We start from the raw sequence: 25,345 nt of genomic DNA on the forward strand, positions 1-25,345 counted from the left end.
AGCACTTGAAGCTCTTCATCATATTTGAAGGCGTTGAAGTCCTGGCCTGATGCTTGTCGATATAACGGATCAATCCAACGTCCACCGCGGTCACGTCAGCAGACATCTCTGGTTTGAATCACGGAGCTCTGTCACGGCCACGCTCGCTGCTCTGTGATGTATTCAGCTGCGGTGGCGGGTGTAAGGACTCAGAGTGCACGGCTGCCATCTCCAGTGTGACTGGGACTCCCTCTTTACCCTTCAGCTGAGTGACAGGGTCACGGCCCAGATATCAGTCAGCACTCGCTGCAGCAAATTACTTCTAATAAAGCCTTTAGAAAGGCACCATTAACCACAGAGAGGGGGGGCTGCAGCCGCGGCAGCAAATCCAATCAGCTCCAATCTGATCACTGTCCAGAGCAACCGGCCAGCCTGGACCCCGTAATGCTCTCTAAAGGAACGAGAGCGCTTTGCATTTAACATCTGAATATCATCAGCATATAAAACATCCTGAGAGCTTTAAAGAGACCAGAGCTGGTTTCACTGAGACGCTGAGAGAAAGAGCATTAAAGAGACCAGAGCTGGTTTCACTGAGACGCTGAGAGAAAGAGCATTAAAGAGACCAGAGCTGGTTTCACTGAGACGCTGAGAGAAAGAGCTTTAAAGAGACCAGAGCTGGTTTCACTGAGACGCTGAGAGAAAGAGCTTTAAAGAGACCAGAGCTGGTTTCACTGAGACGCTGAGAGAAAGAGCATTAAAGAGACCAGAGCTGGTTTCACTGAGACGCTGAGAGAAAGAGCTTTAAAGAGACCAGAGCTGGTTTCACTGAGACGCTGAGAGAAAAGAGCATTAAAGAGACCAGAGCTGGTTTCACTGAGACGCTGAGAGAAAGAGCTTTAAAGAGACCAGAGCTGGTTTCACTGAGACGCTGAGAGAAAGAGCATTAAAGAGACCAGAGCTGGTTTCACTGAGACGCTGAGAGAAAGGATTCTAAACACGAGGACACAACCACCAGTTACTACACGGAAAATACTAGGAAATACTAGAAAATAGTAGAATATACTAGAAAATAAAACCGAACAATACGTATAACTTTACGTTGTTCAGATACGATCCGAGGACGACATTTGGCTCATCTACAGCGATACGATACGATTCAATGACTTGAAATCAATACACTTTTCTTTTTCAGTGTGACTGTGAAATCAATATGTGATACTGGACAGAGCAGGTCAGGATTCCTCAAAGGTTTTCTTGTAAGGGAATCAAGGCTAAAATAATTATGGATATAAACGAGTAAACAACGATTTATGGCAAATACATACAGCTTTTATTAGAAATAATAAAAATTGCAAGATGGCGAAGGACAAAAACCAAGCCTCGAGGAAGAGCGCTGGTCGTTGATCCCAACTTTTGTAGTGTCCAAACGGCGGTACTACAACTTCCGTGTCTGTCACGTGATGCCGTCGGGCCCAATGAGACTTTTTCCCATAGACTTCTATTGGGAAAGAGACGTCTGTAACTCAGAGGATCTTTTATTTTGAGGTGAATCAACTCCACAGTACGAATACTCTAACAGTCCTTATTGTAATCATTAAAACGCACTAACAACTGAATCCAGAGTTACTTCTCTTCCTCCGTTCATGTGAATGAGACCCAAACCGAGGTTAGAGCGCCAAGCCGTGACGGCGGCGTGACGTTGGAACCCCGTGACCGAGTCATGTGACCGAGCGGACGCTACTCCGCTACTGTTCCATGTGCCCAAGATCCGGGTACTTTTCCAGATGGAAGTGGAGCCGTTTAGGCTTCATGCTCCACTGGGACACTCTCATAGGAATGAACGAGGCCCCGCCTCCAACGCTGGATCCACTTCTCTGAATACATCCATGACAAAAACCAAGACAGCAACGGTATAAAAAAAAAGATGGCGACGGTTTAAAACCAATACTTGGATGTCGTAGATGAATCGTTACACCCCTCGATGTTCGTCACGTGTTTTCTGTAGTTGTGTTACGTTGTTTCTGTAAGTTTTTTACTTCGTTTATTTACATATTTTAGCCCAACCGTGACGTTTCCTTACCTTCACCAAGTAGTTTTCTTGCCTGAACTGAACCGTGGACGTTTGCGTGGCGTACATGTGGAAGGTGGTGGTATTTATACGCCTTCCCATGACAGCGGGTTGGGTGTTATACTTCTGTAGAAACGTATATATTCTCTTATAACCTCCTCAGTGTTTCATTAATATCAACCAGCCTCTGTTTTACTTTCATTATCTACCAGTACGGCTTCTATTGGAGACGTTCTGCTGTCTGAACATAGATAGTCATAGCTCTGCTGAAAGCCTTGCTGCTGTACAGAAACACCATCAATAAAGGAAGTAAAGGCCGTTTTAACAGCTTCCTCTCCGTGGCGTCAGGGTTTGTTTTGGTGTTGTGGTGTTTTCACTGTGTGTCATTATCACTTCATCATCAGGTTACTGCCCTGCACAAACACTCTTCATTAGTCGCTGACTACAATTAGCAGTGAAAAGGCTTCAGATTCAGCAGCTTCAGCAGCAGCAACACGGGACAAGCAGCAATTAACGGCTGAAGCAGCGGCCAGCAAACATCCATTCATCCATCTATTTATCCAGTAGAGTTTATCATCATGCTGCTGCTGTTTGGTTTCACATCCAGCCTCCAGCATCTAACTGTCAAACTGTTGCTCTCTAACTCATCATCTCTGTTTCCCTTTGTCTCAGTCTCTCTCTCTAAACTTCACCTCACTGTGAACACGGTTCTCTAAGAAATAGAGACTGATGTCTGAAAACGGATCATTATATGACAGGATGTTACCCTCACCACATAAACCACCATATATACTATATATCTATAGATATATATATAGAGAGAGAGATAGCCGAGAGAAACCAGGAGCAATAATCCAACCTCTGCTGCACATTCACAGGTTGAATGATTCTAATTAAAAACACTCTCAGAATTGATCAGATTGATTGATTATTGACAAAAGGAGAAAAACACAAACTAATGTTAAGATCTGAAAAACAAAACTACATCTTATTTTGTTACTATAGATTATAGATTATAGATTATAGATTATAGATTATAGGGCTGTACAATTAATCAGACTTTTCTTCTGCCTTTATTCAGACTTTTTTTTTGGACATTTTCAGACTTATTTTCGGATATCTTTAACATTTTGTCTCTATTTGGAACATTTTTCTATTTTTTTTTTTTTTCCATTTTTCATTCTTAATCATTTTTGGCTTCCCACAATTAAATAAACATGATGGACTGAGGTATTGATATTTGACTTGATATTTTGGTTATCATATAGAATTTGACATTTTATTTAATTGTACTCGTTTCTCAGCACATTAACCACCACGGTCACGTTACCTCACAAGTCTTCTCTCCACTTGTATAGGTTTATGTTTTATTCTATTCTTATCTTAGTTTTATATACCTCTTATTTATTTATTTATTTATATATTTATGTATTTATTTTCCTGGCTTTCAATTGATTGAAATATTACTGAGAGCTCCGTTACATCTCTGCTGCTCTTTAGTCTCTGAATCAATCCACCGTGATCACTTAAAATTCAAGCAATGCTGTTAGTGAGGCTGAAGCTCCGGTTTCACTTCCATCTAATCCACTTAGAGAGGCCGAGGGGGGGGGCAGTCTGCAGGAGACAGAGCAGCTTGATGACGGTCTGACTAATGACAGAAAACAGTTAAAAGAAATGTTAATAATTAAAAAGCTGAGAAAAACTCAGAGGAGTGGCTCGTCTCTTTAAGGAGAAAATGATGAGGAGGCGGAGCCGGTGTTGCAGGATACAGGAAGTTGGCTCCGGTCTTGAGGAGTTGTAGTTTTGTAGCATTTATTCACCGACAAATAAACTGTCCACACACTGCTACACCTACGTTCACAGCTAGAACGCCACCAACACACACACACGGTCTGATGGAAACTCACTAAGGTTACGCCGGGCAGACGCACAGCTGACAACCTGCTAAACTAAACTACATGTGCGGTGGAGACTTTTACTGGAAAGTGGCTGCATGTCCGCGACACTACACGCAGCATCGTAGCTGCTAAGTTAACGCTCCCGGACGCTGAACTGGAGACAGTGAACGCAGCATCGTAGCTGCTAAGTTAACGCTCCCGGACGCTGAACTGGAGACAGTGAACGCAGCATCGTAGCTGCTAAGTTAACGCTCCCGGACGCTGAACTGGAGACAGTGAACGCAGCATCGTAGCTGCTAAGTTAACGCTCCCGTACGCTGAACTGGAGACAGTGAACGCAGCACCGTAGCTGCTAAGTTAACGCTCCCGGGCGGTGAACTGGAGACAGTGAACGCAGCATCGTAGCTGCTAAGTTAACGCTCCCGGACGCTGAACTGCAGACAGTGAATGCAGCATCGTAGCTGCTAAGTTAACGCTCCCGGACGCTGAACTGGCAGACAGTGAACGCAGCATCGTAGCTGCTAAGTTAACGCTCCCGGACGGTGAACTGGAGACAGTGAACGCAGCATCGTAGCTGCTAAGTTAACGCTCCCGGACGCTGAACTGCAGACAGTGAATGCAGCATCGCAGCTGCTAAGTTAACGCTCCCGGACGGTGAACTGGAGACAGTGAACGCAGCATCGTAGCTGCTAAGTTAACGCTCCCGGACGGTGAACTGGAGACAGTGAACGCAGCATCGTAGCTGCTAAGTTAACGCTCCCGGACGGTGAACTGGAGACAGTGAACGCAGCATCGTAGCTGCTAAGTTAACGCTCCCGGACGGTGAACTGGAGACAGTGAACGCAGCATCGTAGCTGCTAAGTTAACGCTCCCGGACGGTGAACTGGAGACAGTGAACGCAGCATCGTAGCTGCTAAGTTAACGCTCCCGGACGCTGAACTGCAGACAGTGAATGCAGCATCGTAGCTGCTAAGTTAACGCTCCCGGACGGTGAACTGGAGACAGTGAACGCAGCATCGTAGCTGCTAAGTTAACGCTCCCGGACGGTGAACTGGAGACAGTGAACGCAGCATCGTAGCTGCTAAGTTAACGCTCCCGGACGGTGAACTGGAGACAGTGAACGCAGCATCGTAGCTGCTGAGTTAACGCTCCCGGACGGTGAACTGGAGACAGTGAACGCAGCATCGTAGCTGCTGAGTTAACGCTCCCGGACGGTGAACTGGAGACAGTGAACGCAGCATCGTAGCTGCTGAGTTAACGCTCCCGGACGGTGAACTGGAGACAGTGAACGCAGCATCGTAGCTGCTAAGTTAATCTCATCTATATTAATATGATATCAACAGCAGTGAGTCAGGTTTACCGGGACACGGACAGGAAGTGTGCAGCGTTTATTACTGCACACTGAGGCAGGACCACACACACCGTAACACACACCGTAACACACACCGTAACACACACCGTAACACACACCGTAACACACACCTCTAAATGTCACCGCTCTGTGTGTGTGTGTTGGTGGTAGAGCCTCCAGCAGGCGACAGAGCTGACTCACAGAGAGATGACCAGATGGTCACAGAGAGAGAGAGAGAGAGAGAGAGAGAGAGAGAGAGACAGAGAGAGAGAGAGAGAGAGAGAGAGAGAGAGAGACAGAGAGAGAGAGAGAGAGAGAGAGAGAGAGAGAGAGAGAGAGAGAGACAGAGAGAGAGAGAGAGAGAGACAGAGAGAGAGAGAGAGAGAGAGCATCATTCCTCCACCTCTGCATTTTAAACACCTTCCCTTCTGTCGCTCTGCAGGACACACCAATTAGCATCACATGCACACACGTGCACGCGCACACGCACACACGCACACACACGCACTCACGCTCGATAAATCCTGTCTATGAATATTTAAGTTTGCCTGGCAGACAGAGAGGAGGGGAGGATGAACACATGAAGACATAAAGTCTCCACAATAGAATAGAGTAGAACAGAATAGAATAGAATAGAATAGAATAGAGTAGAATAGAGTAGAGTAGAGTAGAGTAGAGTAGAGTAGAGTAGAATAGAGTAGAGTAGAGTAGAGTAGAGTAGAGTAGAGTAGAATAGAGTAGAGTAGAGTAGAGTAGAGTAGAGTAGAACAGAGTAGAGTAGAGTAGAGTAGAGTAGAGTAGAGTAGAATAGAGTAGAGTAGAGTAGAACAGAGTAGAGTAGAGTAGAGTAGAGTAGAGTAGAGTAGAATAGAGTAGAGTAGAGTAGAGTAGAACAGAGTAGAGTAGAGTAGAGTAGAGTAGAGTAGAATAGAGTAGAGTAGAGTAGAACAGAGTAGAGTAGAGTAGAGTAGAGTAGAGTAGAGTAGAGTAGAATAGAGTAGAGTAGAGGAGAGGAGAGTAGAGTAGAGTAGAGTAGAGTAGAGTAGAGTAGAATAGAGTAGAGTAGAGTAGAGTAGAACAGAGTAGAGTAGAGTAGAGTAGAGTAGAGTAGAGTAGAGTAGAGTAGAGTAGAACAGAGTAGAGTAGAGTAGAGTAGAGTAGAGTAGAATAGAGTAGAGTAGAGTAGAACAGAGTAGAGTAGAGTAGAGTAGATTCAGCAGAGTAGAATCACAGCCTCTGGTTGCGTCCTAACCTCCACACTAACATGTTATCTGTACGTTAGAACAGTACGTGAGTTACATAGTGTTTCTGGTGAATATGACCGTATGCACCGCTGGACACTACGGCCGCATTAATATCCCACAATGCAATGCAGCGATGTTCATAACAGACGTTGACGGACAGCTCTGTAACATCAATAACGCTTTAACTGTATAAGTATCAGATTTCACTTTGCTCCGTTTAATATATATATATATATATAACATTAATTTTGATTCTTACAAACCGTCGCTTTGGTCACATGATGTGGGTATAATGGTTACCATGGTTACACGTCTCTAACCGGCGAGGAGGCTCTCAGGAAGTGTGTTTGAAGATATGCACACTATGCATTTATATATTGAATGGTAACCCCCGTATTATGATACGTATCGTATCGTCACATTCACTGCCTGAGTGCTGAACAATAAAATATAATAATAATATTTATCATATCCTTTTCAGTCCAAAATGGCGGCAGCGGCTGTAAAGAAACACCAGAGTTTCATGTCTCTGCTTCTCTCCTCTTTGTTCTGAGGCTGAACGTTTAGAGAACTCAGACGTTCAGCTCTCTGGGTGAATATATAATATAATATAATATAATAATCTGAGTAACAGATGAAACATGAACATGAATTACTGTTTAGATCCCCGACAGATGGAGACGCTGCAGTGTGTGTGTGTGTGTGTGTGTGTGTGTGTGCACGCAGTGTGTTATCAATCATGCATCACGTGAGCTGCAGTTTTCAGCAGCCGAACAAATACTGCACCCCCCCACAGACTGATCTCATGTAGTAGAACACAGAGCTGCGTGTGTGTGTGTGTGTGTGTGTGTGTGTCTGTGCGTGTGTGTGTGTCTGTGCGTGTGTGTGTGTGTGTGTGCGTGTGCAGGTGAGAGCTGATATTCATGCAGTGTGACAGCCAAACCAAACACTGCTCTACCATCCCCCCCCCCTCCTGTCAGTGTGTCCTCAGCAAGGACACAGACCACTGTATATCTATATCTATATAGATACTGTATAAATATACTGCATATAGATATAGATATAGATATAGATAGATATACTGTATATCTATATATAGCCGAGAGAAACCAGGAGCAATAATCCATCATCAGCTGCACATTCACAGATTGATTTCTAATTAAAACCTTTTTGATCGAAGGGGAAGAAGACAAACGAATGTAAAGATCTGAAAAACAAATCTACATCTTATTTTGTAACTGTACATTATAGATTATACATTATAGATTATACATTATAGATTATAGGGCTGCACAATGAATCTGACTTTTCTTCTGACTATATTCAGACTTTTTCGGGACATTTTCAGAGATTTCTCGATTACGTCTTTCTATTTTGTTTTCGAACATTTTTCTAATTTTCAATTTTTTTTTTCTTTCTCTATTTTTTTCTATTAGCTCAGGTACTCTGATCACTAACCGTCTCCAACCGTCTAACCGTCTCTACCTCCGGTCTCCAGACGCTAACAGAACATTAACCGAACAGAACCAGTATATATATTCTCTACTTGCTGTTGGGTCTGATTGTTTTCATTCCTCACTGCTTACATAATAAAAGTCTTCAACCTTCTCCCGGTTGGTCAGGTTGTGTTTTATCACATAGAGACCTCTCAGTTCTTCTGTTAGAAGCTTCTCCGTGTTGGAACGTCACACAGGAGAGAACTCATAAAGAGGTGGAACATCAGAGGTTAAACCAGATTAAAGGAGAAGAGGGAGGTAAAGAACAGCCTCCAGTGTGTGTGTGTGTGTGTGTGTGTGTGTGTGTGTGTGTGTGTGTGTGTGTGTGTGTGTGTGTGTGTGAGTTTGTGTGTGTGTGAGCAGTCTGGTATCATCCTCATACTAAGTGGGCTGATTGACAGACGCAGCGGGCTGAGGCGACGCCGTCTGTTCCCATCCTCTCTAATTACAATCAGCCACATCTCATCACTGACACCGATACCGAGGCCGATACCGAGGCCTCTCCTCGGGGCCGATACCGAGGCCTCTCCTCGGGGCCGATACTGAGCCTCTCCTCAGAGCCGATACTGAGCCTCTCCTCAGAGCCGATAGATACCGAGGCCGATACTGAGGCCGATACCGAGGCCTCTCCTCGGGGCCGATACCGAGGCCTCTCCTCGGGGCCGATACTGAGCCTCTCCTCAGAGCCGATACTGAGCCTCTCCTCAGAGCCGATAGATACCGAGGCCGATACTGAGGCCGATACCGAGGCCTCTCCTCAGAGCCAATAGATACCGAGGCCTCTCCTCGGGGTCGATACTGAAGCCGATACCGAGGCCTCTCCTCAGAGCCGATACCGAGGCCTCTCCTCAGAGCCAATAGATACCGAGGCCTCTCCTCGGGGTCGATACTGAAGCCGATACCGAGGCCTCTCCTCAGAGCCGATACCGAGGCCTCTCCTCAGAGCCAATAGATACCGAGGCCTCTCTGGATCGGACCGGCCAACACTGAAGATCTCCCGATGCAGCTCAGATCCTTTAATGGAGGATTTTTACATCTAAAGCAGTGAAATGTGAGAAGAATCAGCCTCTACGGCCTCCTGAGGTCCATCCAGAGACTTAACAGCTGATTAAAGATATCGGCTCCGTGAACAGTATCGGTGTCTCGGCTCACGGAGGACATCTGCCATGTTTAGACGCTCTGAATCAAATCCTGCTTTAACACCATGTTCCCAATCAGAGGGACAAATAACATCCAGACGACAGCGATGATGAGACGAGACGACGGGAAGCAGCCGAGGGAGGAGGAACAGATGATAGACGTTAAAGAGACGGAGAGACGTCTGAAGAGGTCAGTCCGTCTCGGGGTATCCTCAGTACTGTCTCAGGGTATCCTCAGTACTGTCTCAGGGTATCCTCAGTACTGTCTCGGGGTATTCTCAGTACTGCTCTGGCTGTTCATCAGGAACAGGAGACAGGAGGGTTGGCCGGTATGTTTATATTCCCTTTCTGCTGATAGATCCTCTGAAATGTTGCACGCTGGTCCTTTAATATAACTGTAACCGTGGAAACGTTACAGTTTACTGCTGATCAGACACAGAAACGCTGGACGGAGAAGTTTCCAGAACTCTGATGAGAGATCCAGATGTTCTGGTTTCTGCTCCACACCGACATGTATATGTGGCAGAGAGAGAGGAGGTGAATTAAATGTACATTAACAGTGATTTCTGAGCCCAGACTGAGGTCAGTTAAAACTGTAGACGGACAGGAAAGACATCTGAAACCATCCGACAGACACAATCAAACATTAAAGGACAGCCAGTTTACCTCCACCTGGTCCAGACTGAAACATCTCAACAACAACAAGCTAGTAGACCTGGTTGGTACCGATGGATTCATCAGTTTCTATAGTTTAATATGATACCAGGATCTATATACTTATATATAGATACTGTATATGATACCAGGATCTTCACTCTAGCTTTAAAACTGAGCCGCTACAACCTGAAAATCACAAGTTGCGTTAATGCGTTATTATCATGTTAACTTTAACAGCTCTGGCTTGGACATTTTTTGGAAATTTTTTCTGATATTTTTCTGACATTTTTTGGATTTTGTTTTTTTTACTTTTTTTCTGACATTTATTTTGATAATTTTTGGACATTTTTTTGGACATTTTTCGGATATTTCCTTCGGACATTTTTTGTAAATTTTTTTTTACTTTTTTAATTTGTTTTGGACATTTTTGGAAAAAAAAATTTACATTTTTTTTTAAAAACATTTTTACATTTGTTTTGACATTTTTTTCGGACATTTTTTTTTTACTTTTTTTGGATATTTTTCGGACATTTTTTGGAAATTTTTGGAAATTTTTTGGACATTGACATTTCTAAGAGGTTGATTAAAAATCAATGCAGCGTTTTGGAGAATCGACGCAGTATCGCGAAACATAACATGCGATACTCATGTGCATGGATCTGTTTCTACTACGACGCTGCTGTGGATGAGGTACTGTCACATGGTTTTAATACGCCACTACTTCAGGGGACATGAAGGAGGAAGCTGAAGCTGAAGCTGAAGCTGAAGGACGAAGCTGAAGCTGAAGCTGAAGCTGAAGGGGTTAATGGAAGGAGCCGTAAACCTCCATCTCACTCTCAGATTCCGTCTCTCTTCCTGCAGTTTGCTGACTCTGCAGCTCCAACAGCAGCGCGCTGAATAAAGTGCAGAACGGAGCAAGAGAAGCAGATCAGGGCTTCATCACAGCGTCGCTTTTTATTGCTGAAGAACAGCTCGAGAGGAGACGAGTCACAGCGGGGGGGCTTTTTTTCTTATCACCGCCGACACACTTCTCTCTGTCGGAGTCTCGGAGTCGTTGTGCGTCTGAATGCGCAGAGAAACACTGAAGTTGATTCAGCTGGTTGGTGCGAGGCGCCGCGTACACAAACAACTCAAGCTCTTCTGGGATGAAGCTGCTGCTGCAACACGACAAACACACACTGCACTTCAATGCATATATACACTCATACATATTTATGGTACACATAAAGCTGCGCACACACACGCACGCACGCACGCACGCACACACACACACACACACACACACACACACTACACTCGAGGAGCCTCCTGTTGTTGTTTGTGCTGCACAACCCGATTGGTTGACGTCTTTATTGACGGTGCAAAAACTCAGAGCATCAACCTCGTTCTGAAAAAAAATGAAGTTGCTTTTTCGCTGCATAATATTTACATTCTGTGTGAAAGCACTCATAACAAAACAATTAATAATAAATAAATAAATAAATAACTCGATAAATAAACAAATATGTCATTAAATGTAGCAAACATTATATTTAAAATAAATGTAGCTAATAAATTGATAAAATTTGAGAAAAATTTATATTTCTGTTTTAATTTGCGTCTTTATCTATTTATCTTTGTATTAATTTATTATGCATTTTTTAAATTTATTTTATATTTATCTTTAAATGTGTGTATTTATTTATCTATTTATTTTGATTTATTTATTTTTCTAATTTATTTTTAATTTATTTTATATTTATTTTTAAATTTGTGTATTTATTATTTTATGTATTTATTTAGGCTCTAAATGTAGCCATTAATTAATTGATTAAATGTTACATAAACTGATATTTATGTTTTAATTTGCATCTTTATCTATTTATCTTTGTATTAATTTATTTTTGCATTTATTTTGATTTGATTTTTTTGCATTTTTTTAATTTATTTTATATTTATTTTTCTACATTTTTAAATTTATTTCTATAAACGTGTCCCCGCTCTGCAGGTCTGACACTTTGGTCCTTACAAAGACAGATGAACGGGAACACACACACACACCCAGCGAGGCCTTCAGAGATGAATCTGTGGTGATTTTTAATGGAAGCAGTGTAGCGTGGAGACGTTTATTCAAAGAGCAGCAACTTCTCATCTGATTCATGGCAGCAATTAAAGAGCAGCCAGATGCCCGTTGGGGGGGGGGGGGGGGAGAGGCGATAAAGCTTCTCTTTGTGCAGTAGAAACCCTCCCTTTGCTTCCTCCTACATGCAGATAGACTCTATTGTCACACCGTGCATCTATTCACAGCTCAGATTGTCGATGGGGATGTTTGTGCACAGATTGTATTGTGACTTGATCAAAGCCGTGGGAGGTGGAAAACATCATTTCATTATGAAGAAAAGCTTTCAGATCAGCTTCCTGTCTGAATAACACGCCGATATTCATGAGCTACAACAGCACACATGTTGGTGTCAAAGCTCAGAGCATCACTTCATCCTCACAGTGATGCAGACTGCAGGATATCAACATGTTCACCGTCAAGAGGAATATCAGGGTTCATCTCTGAGTGACGGAATTACAACAGAACATTAATCAGATACTGTGATAATTAATGGTTTCATTCATTATCTGTAACCGCTTATCCTGCATCATGTTGCAGCGTTTACAGACGCCTGCAGCCGTCCAGACTCTAAAGCAGTCGGCATTACAAACACAGAGTCAAGCATGAAGAGTCTGTGAGCTGCTGCGGCTCAACGTCGAAATAAAAAACTCCTTCAGAGGCTCTGAGAGACATTTTGTCCTCTGAGAGACATTCTGTCCTCTGAGAGACATTCTGTCCGGAGGCGAGACCCTTGTAAAGGCATCCCTGACAGTTTGCTAACACGGCTGATGTTCTTCTGCATGACCACGTTCATGGATGTGACGCCGGCGTCTCCTCCATCAAGTATTCAACACGCTGGAGGACACGTTTAAAGGACGGACCGCCCAGGCCACAGACAGGTGTATGTGTGTGTGTGTGTGTGTAGGGGGGGGTTATATGATAATATGAGGCAGCAGCAGCGGAGACGTCAGAGAGCGGTGGACGTTCAGAGACCACAGAGGACACCTCAAGGTCGAACCACGGTGGTAAATTATTCAGCAGCCAGGAAGAGAAACCGTCTCGCTGCTCCGTCTGCTCCGTCTGCAGCCTCACAGATAACCTTGACATCCTTTATATATACTTTACATACTTTATATTCTTCATATAGACATGTTCTACTGCCTGCTAATGTTCTCATCACCATCATGAGGAAACGTTAACTAACAGATCTGTAACTGTGTTCAGTGTTCTCATTAATACCAGCTAAAGCCTGATGGATGTTGTTCACAGTCACTCGGAGGTTAAACTGACTTCATCATTTAACTCAACACTAAACACACAACACAGTACCTTTACTAAAGTACTGTACTTATACTATACTGGAGTATTTCCATATTCTGATACTTTCTACTTCTACTCCACTACATCTCAGAGGGAACGATGGTACTTCTTACTGCGTTACATTTATCTGACGGCTTTAGTTACTTTAGAAAAACTTGTTCAGCTTCAGAAATGATTCAAAACCCCCAAAACTAATACAACAATAACATACTACAACAATAACATACTACAACAATATAATACTACAACAATAACATACTACAACAATAACATACTACAACAATATAATACTACAACAATAACATACTACAACAATAACATACTACAACAGCTGCAAATCAAGTACTTTTACTGCACCAAGCTGAGAATACTGCTGTACTTTTACTGCACAATGAGTACTTGTAGTGCATGAAGCTGCTGCAGTATCTCAGCATGTCTCCAGTATTTAGACGTGAGTTTCCATCAGTCATTAACTCTCCAGCTGAATGACTCAGCTGCCCGACGTCGACCTGCTTTCACTCATCAGGATCCAGCAGGACGAGGACAAGTCACATTTTCCTGCTGGATGGCAGCAACAGAACAGCTGGTCTAGACATGAAATCACCGACCAGCCGACCACAGGATGACACACTCAGAGAGGAGGAGGAGGAGGAGGAGAGGAAGAGGAGGAGGAGGAGAGGAAGAGGAGGAGGAAGAGGAGGAGAGGAAGAGGAGGAGAGGAGGAGGAGGAGGAGGAGGAGAGGAGGAGAGGAAGAGGAGGAGGAAGAGGAGGAGAGGAAGTGGAGGAGCAGTTGAGGAGAAGTAGGAGAGGAGGAGGAGGAGGAAGAGGAAGAGGAGGAGGAGAAGAGGAGGAGGAGAGGAGGAGAGGAAGAGGAGGAGGAGGAGGAAGAGGAGTAGGAGAGGAGGAGGAGGAGGAGGAGAGGAGGAGAGGAGGAGAGGAAGAGTAGGGCTGGACCTTCAGACTTCAAAAAAAGGGAGAAATTCATGGTTCATGGTTTGTTGGAAAACGTGAGTCAGCACTGAGCCGTAGAGAGGAGAACATTTCCTGTGATCATATATATTTACATCCTCTTCCTGTTTACGTTTATGTTCCAAATGAACCGGTTTGTTTGGTCCAATCAGACGCGGTCTCCTCTAACTTCCTGCCACAGCGAGTCACCGCCGCCGTCCTCCCGCTCTCTCCTCCAATTGGCTTTTTCTCACTTCTCTTTCTGTTTTTCTGCCCCCTCTCTCCTTTTTCTCTCTCCGTCCTCGCCGCCGCTCTCTGTGATGAAGTGGCCAGCGAGGAGCCGTCTCTGCCGGTAATCACCGCGGTAACTCATGGCGAGCGCCGCCGCGCCGGCAACACGCCATCCATCACCGCCTCCGCTGCTGCAGGAAACTGATATATCAAGATGTAAATAGTGGCCCTGGCTGCTCCTTATGCTGTCTGCACCGAGGACAGAGGAGGCGAGGAGGTGAGGAGGTGAGGAGGGGGGGAGGTGAGGAGGCGAGGAGGTGAGGAGGTGAGGGAGGAGGAGACGAGGTGACGAGAAGGTGAAAAGACTAAAGGAAGGAAGGGAAGAGGAAGCAGCAACACAAATGGAAGAAGCGAAGAAGAAGTAGAGGGATACGATGCAATGTTTTGTTCAACGTCATGCCTTTTTTGCTCCCACCATGATGGCGGGCTTTCGCCACACCGCTACACCGCCACACTGCCACACTGCCACACCGCTACACCGCCAGACCGGGTGCCATCATGACGCCGTTGTTTGATTCAGTGTGAAAAAGTAAAGTCGGCGTTAACGGCGCTATTACGAAATATCTGTGTGAAAGTCAGCTGATTCAACAATATGCAAATGATGCACGATGACGTCAACAACATGCAAATGATGCACGGTGACGTCAACAATATGCAAATGATGCACGGTGACGTCAACAATATGCAAATGATGCACGGTGACGTCAACAATATGCAAATGATGCACGGTGACGACAACAATATGCAAATGATGCACGGTGACGTCAACAATATGCAAATGATGCACGATGACGTCAACAATATGCAAATGATGCACGGTGACGTCAACAATGCACGGTGACGTCAACAATGCACGGTGACGTCAACAATATGCAAATGATGCACGGTGACGTCAACAATATGCAAATGATGCACGGTGACGTCAACAATATGCAAATGATGCACGATGACGTCAACAATATGTAAATGATGCACGATGACGTCAACGATATGTAAATGAGTGTATGACATATTCTGGCGACTTATAGCGACTATTGGAGCTAATGCTAAAGCTAATGCTAGCTACTTTCATTGGGAGAGAGCAACACTGACGCTGTCTCTGTTAAACCTAAAACAGAGAGACGGCGGTCGCCAACATGACGCCTGAACTTCAGTGTTGATACCAAAACAAACACTTGTGTCACGATCCTACAAACAAAAGAGCAAAACAAAGCAAACAGAAGCAGCCGATCAACAACTTGGTCTCAATAAAAGAGTTTGAAACTGATAAAAGAACAACACGTGCATCAACAACAACACGAATCTGGAGAACAGCGTTCAGGTTCTCTAAAAAACTAGAAGACTGAACCACACGAAGAATCAATAACTGATCATCTGGTGTCAGAAAATGACTTTAAATCTGATCAGAAGCATGTTATTATTAATTATAAACAGGATATCAGCAGTATTTCATGTAGACCAGCGACCAGCGAGTGTTACCAGTTGATGCTGATGAGGAGTCAGAGTTCATGAATGAGTGAATGAATGAATGAATGAATGAAGGAATCAGACTCACGGTTCAGCAGCAGCAGCTCCAGTCTGATGATCCCTGAGGAGACAAACACACTTCATCAGTCTACAGATCCTACAATACACTGATTCATGGGTTTCACCGTGACATCATCATCATCATCATCATCATCATCATCATCATCATCATCATTTATTTATTTATCTTTAGAGGGGGACCAGTGCCCCAGACGGTGGCGTCCTAGGCAACCGCCTATACGGCCAATAGGCATGAAGCCGGCCCTAGAGTCCCCGGTCCTGCTTTAAGAATCCCTGATTGACATCATCCTGAGGAGCAGCTGCTGACTTCCATAAATAAAGAAACCAAAGCAGTAAAAGAGTTTAACAACAAGGTAGAAAAAAAAGGAAGGTGGTGTAGACAGAATGAGGGTTTTTAACGTCGGGTAAATATCTGTCTACATGTAGAGAGAGCCTGAGTGAGCAGCTGTGATAAATACAACATGAAAACATCATGAATACAACAAGAATACAACATGAATACAACATGAATACAACATGAATACAACAAGAATACAACATGAATACAACATGTAGAAGCTGAGTTAGTGTGTGGTGACGTGACGTTGTGATGTTAACGTGATAACTACGTTCATTAATTAGAAGAGAATAGATTCAGAGCGTTCATAAAGTGGCAGTTATTACGGAGCAGCGTGTGTGATTCCTGTTTAGTGTTCAGCCAAGTGAACAGAACACAGAGTTACTGCCAGAGAGGACCATATGGCAGAGACAGACCTGAGCCAAGCCGAGCCAGACCAGACTAGAATGAACCAGTCCAGCATCCTGCAGCTCCTCTATGCAAACAGACTGTATACCAGTACCATGTTATATATTATAGACTGTACCAGAATATCAGAATAGTTGTAGTTAAATGTTTCTGTTTACTTTGTTCAGTTGTATTCTCCTTGTTTTGAGTCTGTCTCTGTGTTAGTCCACTGGATGTGAAGAGTTAAATGACACCACTTATCAGAATCAGTGAGAAGACACCTGAACAGCAGGTGAGCTGTTAACCTCTCCTCTCTTCAAACATACTCTCTTCTCTCTCTCATCTCTCTCTTCTTGGTCTCCTGTGAATGTTTTTAACTCTTTGTTTTCCTCTCGTTATCACCTCGACACCATCAGACTGATGTTGGTATGCAGACGAGAGAATAAATCTGCATATTAATGAGATCAAACTCTGATTCAACTTCTACAATCAGCTCATGAGGGCTGATTCATCTAATACAGGATTCTACTGCTTATTTATTATTAGAGTCTAACTCTAAATGGAGTCATATTCCTCGTATGTGGACATATTCGTCCAATAAAGATGACTCTTTGTTTGGTTTTCTATTTTCTGACATTTTACAAACTAGATATTGAATGGTTTAACAGAAAGAACAACATATTAAAGCTCTGTAATAATGATAATAATCCCTACTTGATTAGTTTGTGTGTTCCCCATGTCTAGCAGAGTTTTGTGTTTGTCGGCTCAAACGTGAGTTTTGTGGTATTCTGACAACAGAATAAATAGTGATATTGTAGTAATATTAATACACAGACATGTTAATCACGGTGCTACAGGAGGAAGCGTTGCTCTGAATGCTGCAGACATTCGGCTCCGTTTATTAATGTGCAGCAGCAGAAGAGGATTTAAATCCGACACCTTCATAATTAGTGGATTTAAAGTGAAGCTTCATTCATAAATATATAACTCTACATATTCTCCTCTGGTGACTGGAGGCAGAGCAGACGACGGAGGGAGAGGAGGAGGAGGAGGAGGATGAAGAGGAGGAGGAAGAGGAGGAGGAGGCAGAGCAGACGACGGAGGGAGAGGAGGAGGAGGAGGAAGAGGAGGAGGAAGAGGAGGAGGGAGAGGAGGAGGAGGAGGAGGCAGAGCAGACTACAGAGGGAGAGGAGGAGGAGGGAGAAGAGGATGAAGAGGAGGGAGAGGAGGAGAAGGTGTAGGAAGAGGAGGAGGAGGAGGAGGAGGAGGAGGACGAGGAGGAGGAGGAGGAGGAGGGAAAATGAGGAGGAAGAGGAGAATGAAGAGGAGGAAGAGGAGGAGGAGGATGAGGGAGAGGAGGATGAAGAGGAGGAGGAGGGAGAAGAGGATGAAGAGGAGGAGGGAGAAGATGAGGAGGAAAAGGAGGATGAAGAGGAGGAGGAGGAAGAGGAGGAGGAGGAAGAGGAGGAGGATTCATCGGGGCTGTTTACGTTGGCAGATGTTTCAGCACAACACTGAAAGCTCTCCAAAATAAAGCTGCAGGTCTCTACAGACTCTATTCAGCTCACACACACACACACGCACACACACACACACACACATACACACACACAATAGCTATTGTCTCCTGCAACAAGAAACACACCCACTAATTGTGTGTTTCCTCTCGACGGCCCCGAGGCTCGCCGTTTGTGTTTGTGTTGATCAATCACCGGCGGCAGGGGGGGGGGGGGGTGTACCCGCAGCTCACCTATTGGCTCACACCGTGTTCCTCAGAGCCCTCACATAAATCACCGTTAATGACACCGGCACGCAGAGAGACAGAGAGGAAGAACACCAGGGAGGAGGAAGAGGAGGAAGAGGATGAGGAGGAGGAGGAAGAAGAAGATGATGAGGAGGAGGAGGAAGAAAAAGATGATGAAGAGGAGGAGGAAGAGGAGGAGGAGGAGGAGGAAGAGGGAGCTGAATGTTCAGCTCAGAGCCTCTCTGGATATTTAGTTAGAGTTCCTGAGAGGATGAGCTCCGTCAGATGGAGATGGAGATGAAAATGAAGATGAAGATGGAGATGGAGATGAAGATGAACTACAGCAGGAGACGGTTTCCTGGTTCAGACGCTGCTTCTGTGTTTCTGTAACTTTAACTTTGATTGAACCAGAAGAGTCTCAGAGATTAAACATCTTCTGTTCTAATAGTGATGAAGAGGCAGCACGCTACAAACACACTCAGAGCTGGGGAGGCACCGCCACCGCCACCGCCACCGACACGGGGGAGGATATTGGGCTGATAAAAATAAGATGAAATAAGAATTTATTATTTTAATAATAAATAAAAATGTTGTTAATTTTGAAGATTATTTTTTTACCAAGTTATTATTGCGTTAACTTTGACAGCCCTTCTTTGTTTCTTTGTATCTTTGTATCTTGGTATCTTGGTATCTTTGTATCTTCACTCTATCTCTAAAGCTGAACCTGAAGAGCCTCTGACAGACAGTCAAGTCTTTAGGAACCTGCGATGACGCGGCTTTCAGGAGGTTAAATGACTTGTTTTGTCAGACCAACAGTCCAAACTCACAATATTCAGTTTAAAATGATATAAAACAGAGAAAAACAGGAAATGTTTGACATTTAAACAACATAAATGAATAATCTAAAGAGTTGCTGGTTAATCTCTTTGTTGGTCGATCTACTCGCAGCTCGATGCAACATTCAAACCACCAGATCAGACATAAACATTGACTCTGACCCGGATGCTCTCTGGGTTTCTCTGGTAGATCTGTGATCTGATAATTCTTAAAGGTCAGTACACGGTTAGCTTAGCTTAGCATCAAGACTGTAAACTAACAGCAGCTGCAGAGAGCAAATAAACCGGACGACCTCCGGCTGATCTGATCCGACGTCAGTCAGCTGAGAACCAGAAACTACCTGAAGATCCATCTGCGGAACAACAAACCGCTGCCGGCTGACTACGGCTTGATGATTAGCAGAGAGACGGAGCGGCGTGTTTCAGCGGCGTGTTTCAGCGGCGTGTTTCAGCGGCGAGCAGCAGCAGCAGGAAATAGCTCCATCAGGATGTTTCCTCCAGCTGGATGAGGACGGACAGACTGTGAGATGGGATGTGAAAGCTGCTCTGCTCTGGAAGAGGTAATCCAAACACCCTGCTGCTCCACATCCACCATGACTACTGCTTTATCAGACTGGGACCAGTACTGACCAGTCCAGCACACATCCTGGATCATGAACTACTTACAGGAACCTTCTGATGATGTTCGGAGGGAAATCTATTTTCTAAATATATATCTAGGTATTTAGTTGTTAAGAGTCGGATCAGTGCTTCCCGATATACCAGACTACTACGACTAACTTATGAACACACACAGATGAAATCTTTTCTTCTGATTCTACCAAACAACACGTCATCAACCCGTTACCAGCGTCAGCTGGAGGACGCCGAGCGCCTCATTAATCAGGTGTCACATTATAAACCGTCATGTTCTCTGTTGAACGCAGCGTCGACTCCAATCAGGTCTCATTACGGCTCATTCCTGCCTCCTCCTTCCTGCCTCCTTCCTGCCTCCTTGCTGCCTCCTTCCTCCCTCCTTCCTGCCTCCTTCCTTCCTCCTTCCATCATCCTTCCTTCCTCCTTCCAGCATCCTTCCTGCCTCCTCCCTGCCTCCTTCTTGCCTCGTTCCTGCCTCGTTCCTGCCTCCTCGTTCCTGCCTCCTCGTTCCTGCCTCCTTGCTGCCTCCTTCCTGCCTCCTTGCTGCCTCCTTCCTGCCTCACCATGAATCACTCACACTAATATCATAATATCACCTTCTCAAATTGAATAGTGAAATAAGCCATCACGCAACTTCTGACTCTGCAGCTGATTATCCCCGAGGACTCCGATGGAAACAGTCCTGAATGAGAACAAAGAGATTTGACACGCACGCACACACACACACACACACACACACACACACACACACACACACAGCGTCCGCGGAGACTCCCTCCAATAAAGAGGATTATAGATTTTGCTCTGTGCAGCCGAGTGTTTCCAATGAAATCACAGCCTCCTCCTGCAGAAGTCATTAAAATTTAAACCATCCCCCCTTTTAGCTGGATATCACTGCTCTGCTCTGCATGCATTACTCACTGTGTGTGTGTGTGTGTGTGTGTGTGTGTGTGTGTATGTGTGTGTGCGTGCCAGGGTGTGAGGAAATTAGAAAGGGAGATAGGAGGAAGTGTGAGTGAAAATGTGTTTCTATCCTCTGAGGCCCTGCAGCAATCCTAAATCAGGGAGGAGGAAGAGGAGGAAGAGGAGGAAGAGGAAGAGGAGGCAGTGAGATGAATGTTAAATTTACATTTTTCCTCCCAGCTGATGGTGCAGACAGGAAATACATATTTATGTCGAGGCAGCTCCTCGACACACACACACACACACACACACACACACACACACACACAGGTAGCCTCTAAATTCAGACGTTTTAAACTCCGATCTGAAGGACACGAGACGCCGCTCAGACTAAACTTCATATCAGCGTCACACTTTGTCATCTCATACGTTTGTATATTAATAAAAATAAGGACTCAGGATGTGAGGCCCAGTCTCCCCGGGACAAAACCATCAACTGTGGCGCCGTCAGTACGGAGGACGGAACCTGACAAAATAAAAAATAAATGTATAAATAAATAAATGAATGACTGGATAAATGAATAAATACGTCATTAAATGTAGCAAAATAATATTCAAAATAAATGTTGCCATTAATTAATTGATCAAATGTGACATAAATTGATAGTTCTGTTTTAATGTATTTATTTATCTTTGCATTAATTCCTTTTATTATTTACTCTTCTGTTTAATTTTCCCTTTTATTTATTTATTTGTTTTTATTACATTTTAAATTTATTTAATTGTTCTTGCATTTATTTATTTTTTAAATGTATTTTATAATTATTTATTCATTTATTTATGCATGATTTTCCCTTTGCATTTCACCCAAACTTTTTTATTTCTGTATTCTTTTGTTTTTACATTTCTTTATGCATTTCTGCCTCATTATTTAAATGAGGGGTCTGTCACTCAACGTGAAGAAATAAATACATACATTTAAAAATAAATATAAATAAATAAATACCTAAATAAATTAAAGAATTAATGCAAAGATAAATAAATAAAGAAGACAACAGAATTATTTATTAATTTATCTTGTCATTTATTTATTTATTTATTTTAGCAGGTTCCGTCCTCCGTCGGGTCGGGTAGTCACTCAGCAGCATCCTGACAATCATCCACACATTTAAATACATCAAACTAAAATATATAAAAGTATTCCTGAGAGGAAGCTCCAGTAAACACTGAGACCCTCTAACTGCTGCTGTTTAACATGTTAATGTTAGATGATCTCAGACTGATGCAGACCTCCAGTAGATCAACATGTTAATGTTAGATGATCTCAGACTGCTGCAGACCTCCAGTAGATCAACATGTTAATGTTAGACTAACAGAGGCTGCTGCAGACCTCCAGTAGATCAACATGTTAATGTTAGACTAACAGAGGCTGCTGCAGACCTCCAGTAGATCAACATGTTAATGTTAGACTAACAGAGGCTGCTGCAGACCTCCAGTAGATCAACATGTTAATGTTAGACTAACAGAGGCTGATGCAGACCTCCAGTAGATCAACATGTTAATGTTAGACTAACAGAGGCTGATGCAGACCTCCAGTAGATCAACATGTTAATGTTAGACTAACAGAGGCTGATGCAGACCTCCAGTAGATCAACATGTTAATGTTAGACTAACAGAGGCTGATGCAGACCTCCAGTAGATCAACATGTTAATGTTAGACTAACAGAGGCTGATGCAGACCTCCAGTAGATCAACATGTTAATGTTAGATGATCTCAGACTGATGCAGACCTCCAGTAGATCAACATGTTAATGTTAGACTAACAGAGGCTGATGCAGACCTCCAGTAGATCAACATGTTAATGTTAGATGATCTCAGACTGATGCAGACCTCCAGTAGATCAACATGTTAATGTTAGATGATCTCAGACTGATGCAGACCTCCAGTAGATTAACATGTTAATGTTAGACTAACAGAGGCTGCTGCAGACCTCCAGTAGATCATTGTGCTCCTCAGAGCAGCCGGGCAGAGAGGCGGTGGCCTAGTTAACCTTTGTGTTCTCTGTTTTCAGCCCTCCAGCTACGCTCTGACTTCCTGTTTCTGTTCACAGAGAAGAAGCTGCATATTTAATGAGCGAGCCCGAACACACGAGACAAACCGGATCCTACAGAACCAGGCTGGTTTCCTCTGAAGACATAAAGTCGTCTCTCTCTCTCTGAGGAAACGTTAATGTCATTAAAGAAAGAGCAGCCGTTTTCAGGCTCCATTAGTCTTGGGGGGGGGGGGGGGGGGGACGCCTGATTCCAGCTCAGTGAGGAAGATCAGACGACTTCATCCACTCGTCACTGTCCAGTTCCTCACATTGTACCCACAGTTTATAGGCTGTATAGAAGAGGTGGACGGCTACACGCTTTGTGGACTGCTGCTTTGAAGGCTGGAGTTCTGTAATCTGGTCGTCTCCATCTTGGTTTTTGACCGTCTCCATCACCACCAGTGATGGCGGCGCTGCAAGATGCCGGAACACACAAGGCGGTTGCTGGATTCATCGATAGAGAATGATAATCTATCAATAATCTACCAACTGATCGATGCAAACAGAAACAGCCTCGAACCTCAACATGTGTGAGGAGAATAACTGTCTGTCGTCAGCAGAGCAGCTCAGAGCCAGATGCATTGTGGGAGGTGTAGTGTGGTGTGAGACGTGGCTGCAGGAGACAGGAAGCTGTCCAACCGCATCCATCAGAGAAACCATCAGAGCAGAAGACGCTCTGAGCGGCCATTACTGTCACACACGCACACACACGCACACACACACACACACTACAGACTCACATAAACTGACTGTATCTAGCAGCCTCACGTCTCTACTGCAGTATGAACCCAGAATCAACAGATTGTTCTGTGATTTAAAATCAATAAACTGATTAAAATGATGCTGAATTAACGACATAATGATGCTGATTAGTAAAAAGTCTGAATTGATGCTTTGTCAGGTCTGTTACCATGACGACAAGCAGACAACTTTTAAAATGCTTGTTTTGTGAATGGAGTCTGGTTGGGTCAGCGCCAGGCTCTGCAGCTGCTCCATCAACTCTCTCTTCCTCCTTCTCGTCTTCATAACTCAGTTAAACGTGAACTCACAGACATGAAACACACATGTTTAGATTCAGTGTGACGTCCTCTTCATCATCATCATCATCATCATCATCATCATCTCTGATGTCGATCTAGAATAAACCTCCTTAAATCACTTTAGAAATCAGAGATCAAATGATGTTTTTCTGCCACAGTGAGTCTAACAGAGATACACATCAGGTCACACTCTCGGTGTTTAACCTACATTTAACCCTGGAGGGGGGTGATGGAAGACGTGTCATCCTTCCTCTAATGGGAAGAGCTGCTTATCTACAACACCTCTGTAGCTTTGGGGCGTTTTTACCATTAAACACATCATCATCATGTGACTGGTCAGCTGTTCTGGGCCGATCACATGACTTCCTGGTGCTTCACCAAACCAGTTCATCTCCTGCTGGATGTTCATTTATATTACTGGTAGGGCTGTCAACCCATTAAAATATTCAATCATGATTAATCACACATTTTTTATCTGTTCTAAATATACCTTAAAGGTATTATTTATTTATTTATTTATTCATTAATTATTATATTATTATATATTTATTTATTTGTAAATAATATTTTATATATTTATTTATTATTTGTTTATATTATTTATTTATTTATAAATAATAATTTATAAATTTAATTATTATATTTATTTATATTATTTATATATTTATTTATTTGTAAATAATATTTTATATATTTATTTATTATATGTTCTCATCATACTGCTGCACCTCTCTGACTAAAACCTGAACACCGAGCTGTTAAACACATTAATATTAATATTAACATTAATATTAATATTAATATTAATATTAATATTATTATTGTTGGAGCTGGAACTCTCCAGTTCCTCCAGCGTGTAAAGTAGAACCAGATCTTCAGAGAGATCAGCGTCCAACACTGATGAGACGTTAAATGAAGTCTCACAGCGACAAACCACAGAATCTCTACTGGACCCGAGAGGAAGGAAACTGGTTTACAAACTGACACATTCACACTCACAGACTCTACTGTATATCCATCCCATAATATCTAACCAGCCAAGAAGCATCACAATCTCCTCCAGAGGGACATTTAATGCATCAACTCGCGGCTGGTATCTTAGCGCGGTGTTAATACGCTGTCGCTGCACCGTTACAAATCTCCCACAGAACCTGATACCTGATGGCAGAAAACAGTTCTGCCGGTACGCAAGAAAAAGTCACGGTACGCCGAGGAGTAGAATGAAGAAGTGACGGTACTTTGTACCGGTGAGTACCGGCTCACTTTGATCACTGATCGAGATATTAAAAGTATTTTGATCAAGTCAAGAATGGTTGTAGATGTGAATATTTGCTTGTTTTCTGGGATATT

The 25,345-nt window shown here is 43.5% G+C and overlaps 1 protein-coding gene across 3 annotated transcripts in view; it reads right to left on the bottom strand.

Annotated features, from left to right (window-relative positions):
• The window catches only part of enox1 (ecto-NOX disulfide-thiol exchanger 1), an 88,499-nt gene that overhangs the window by 50,030 nt on the left and 13,124 nt on the right, over positions 1-25,345 (bottom strand). For all 3 annotated transcript variants that reach the window (XM_037789054.1, XM_037789053.1, XM_037789055.1), the window contains one exon: positions 16,028-16,060. The gene's annotated coding sequence lies outside the window, so the exon portion shown is untranslated. The remainder of the gene's footprint in view (positions 1-16,027; positions 16,061-25,345) is intronic.

This window comes from Sebastes umbrosus, chromosome 13, assembly GCF_015220745.1.
Source record: "Sebastes umbrosus isolate fSebUmb1 chromosome 13, fSebUmb1.pri, whole genome shotgun sequence".
Lineage (NCBI taxonomy): Eukaryota > Metazoa > Chordata > Actinopteri > Perciformes > Sebastidae > Sebastes > Sebastes umbrosus.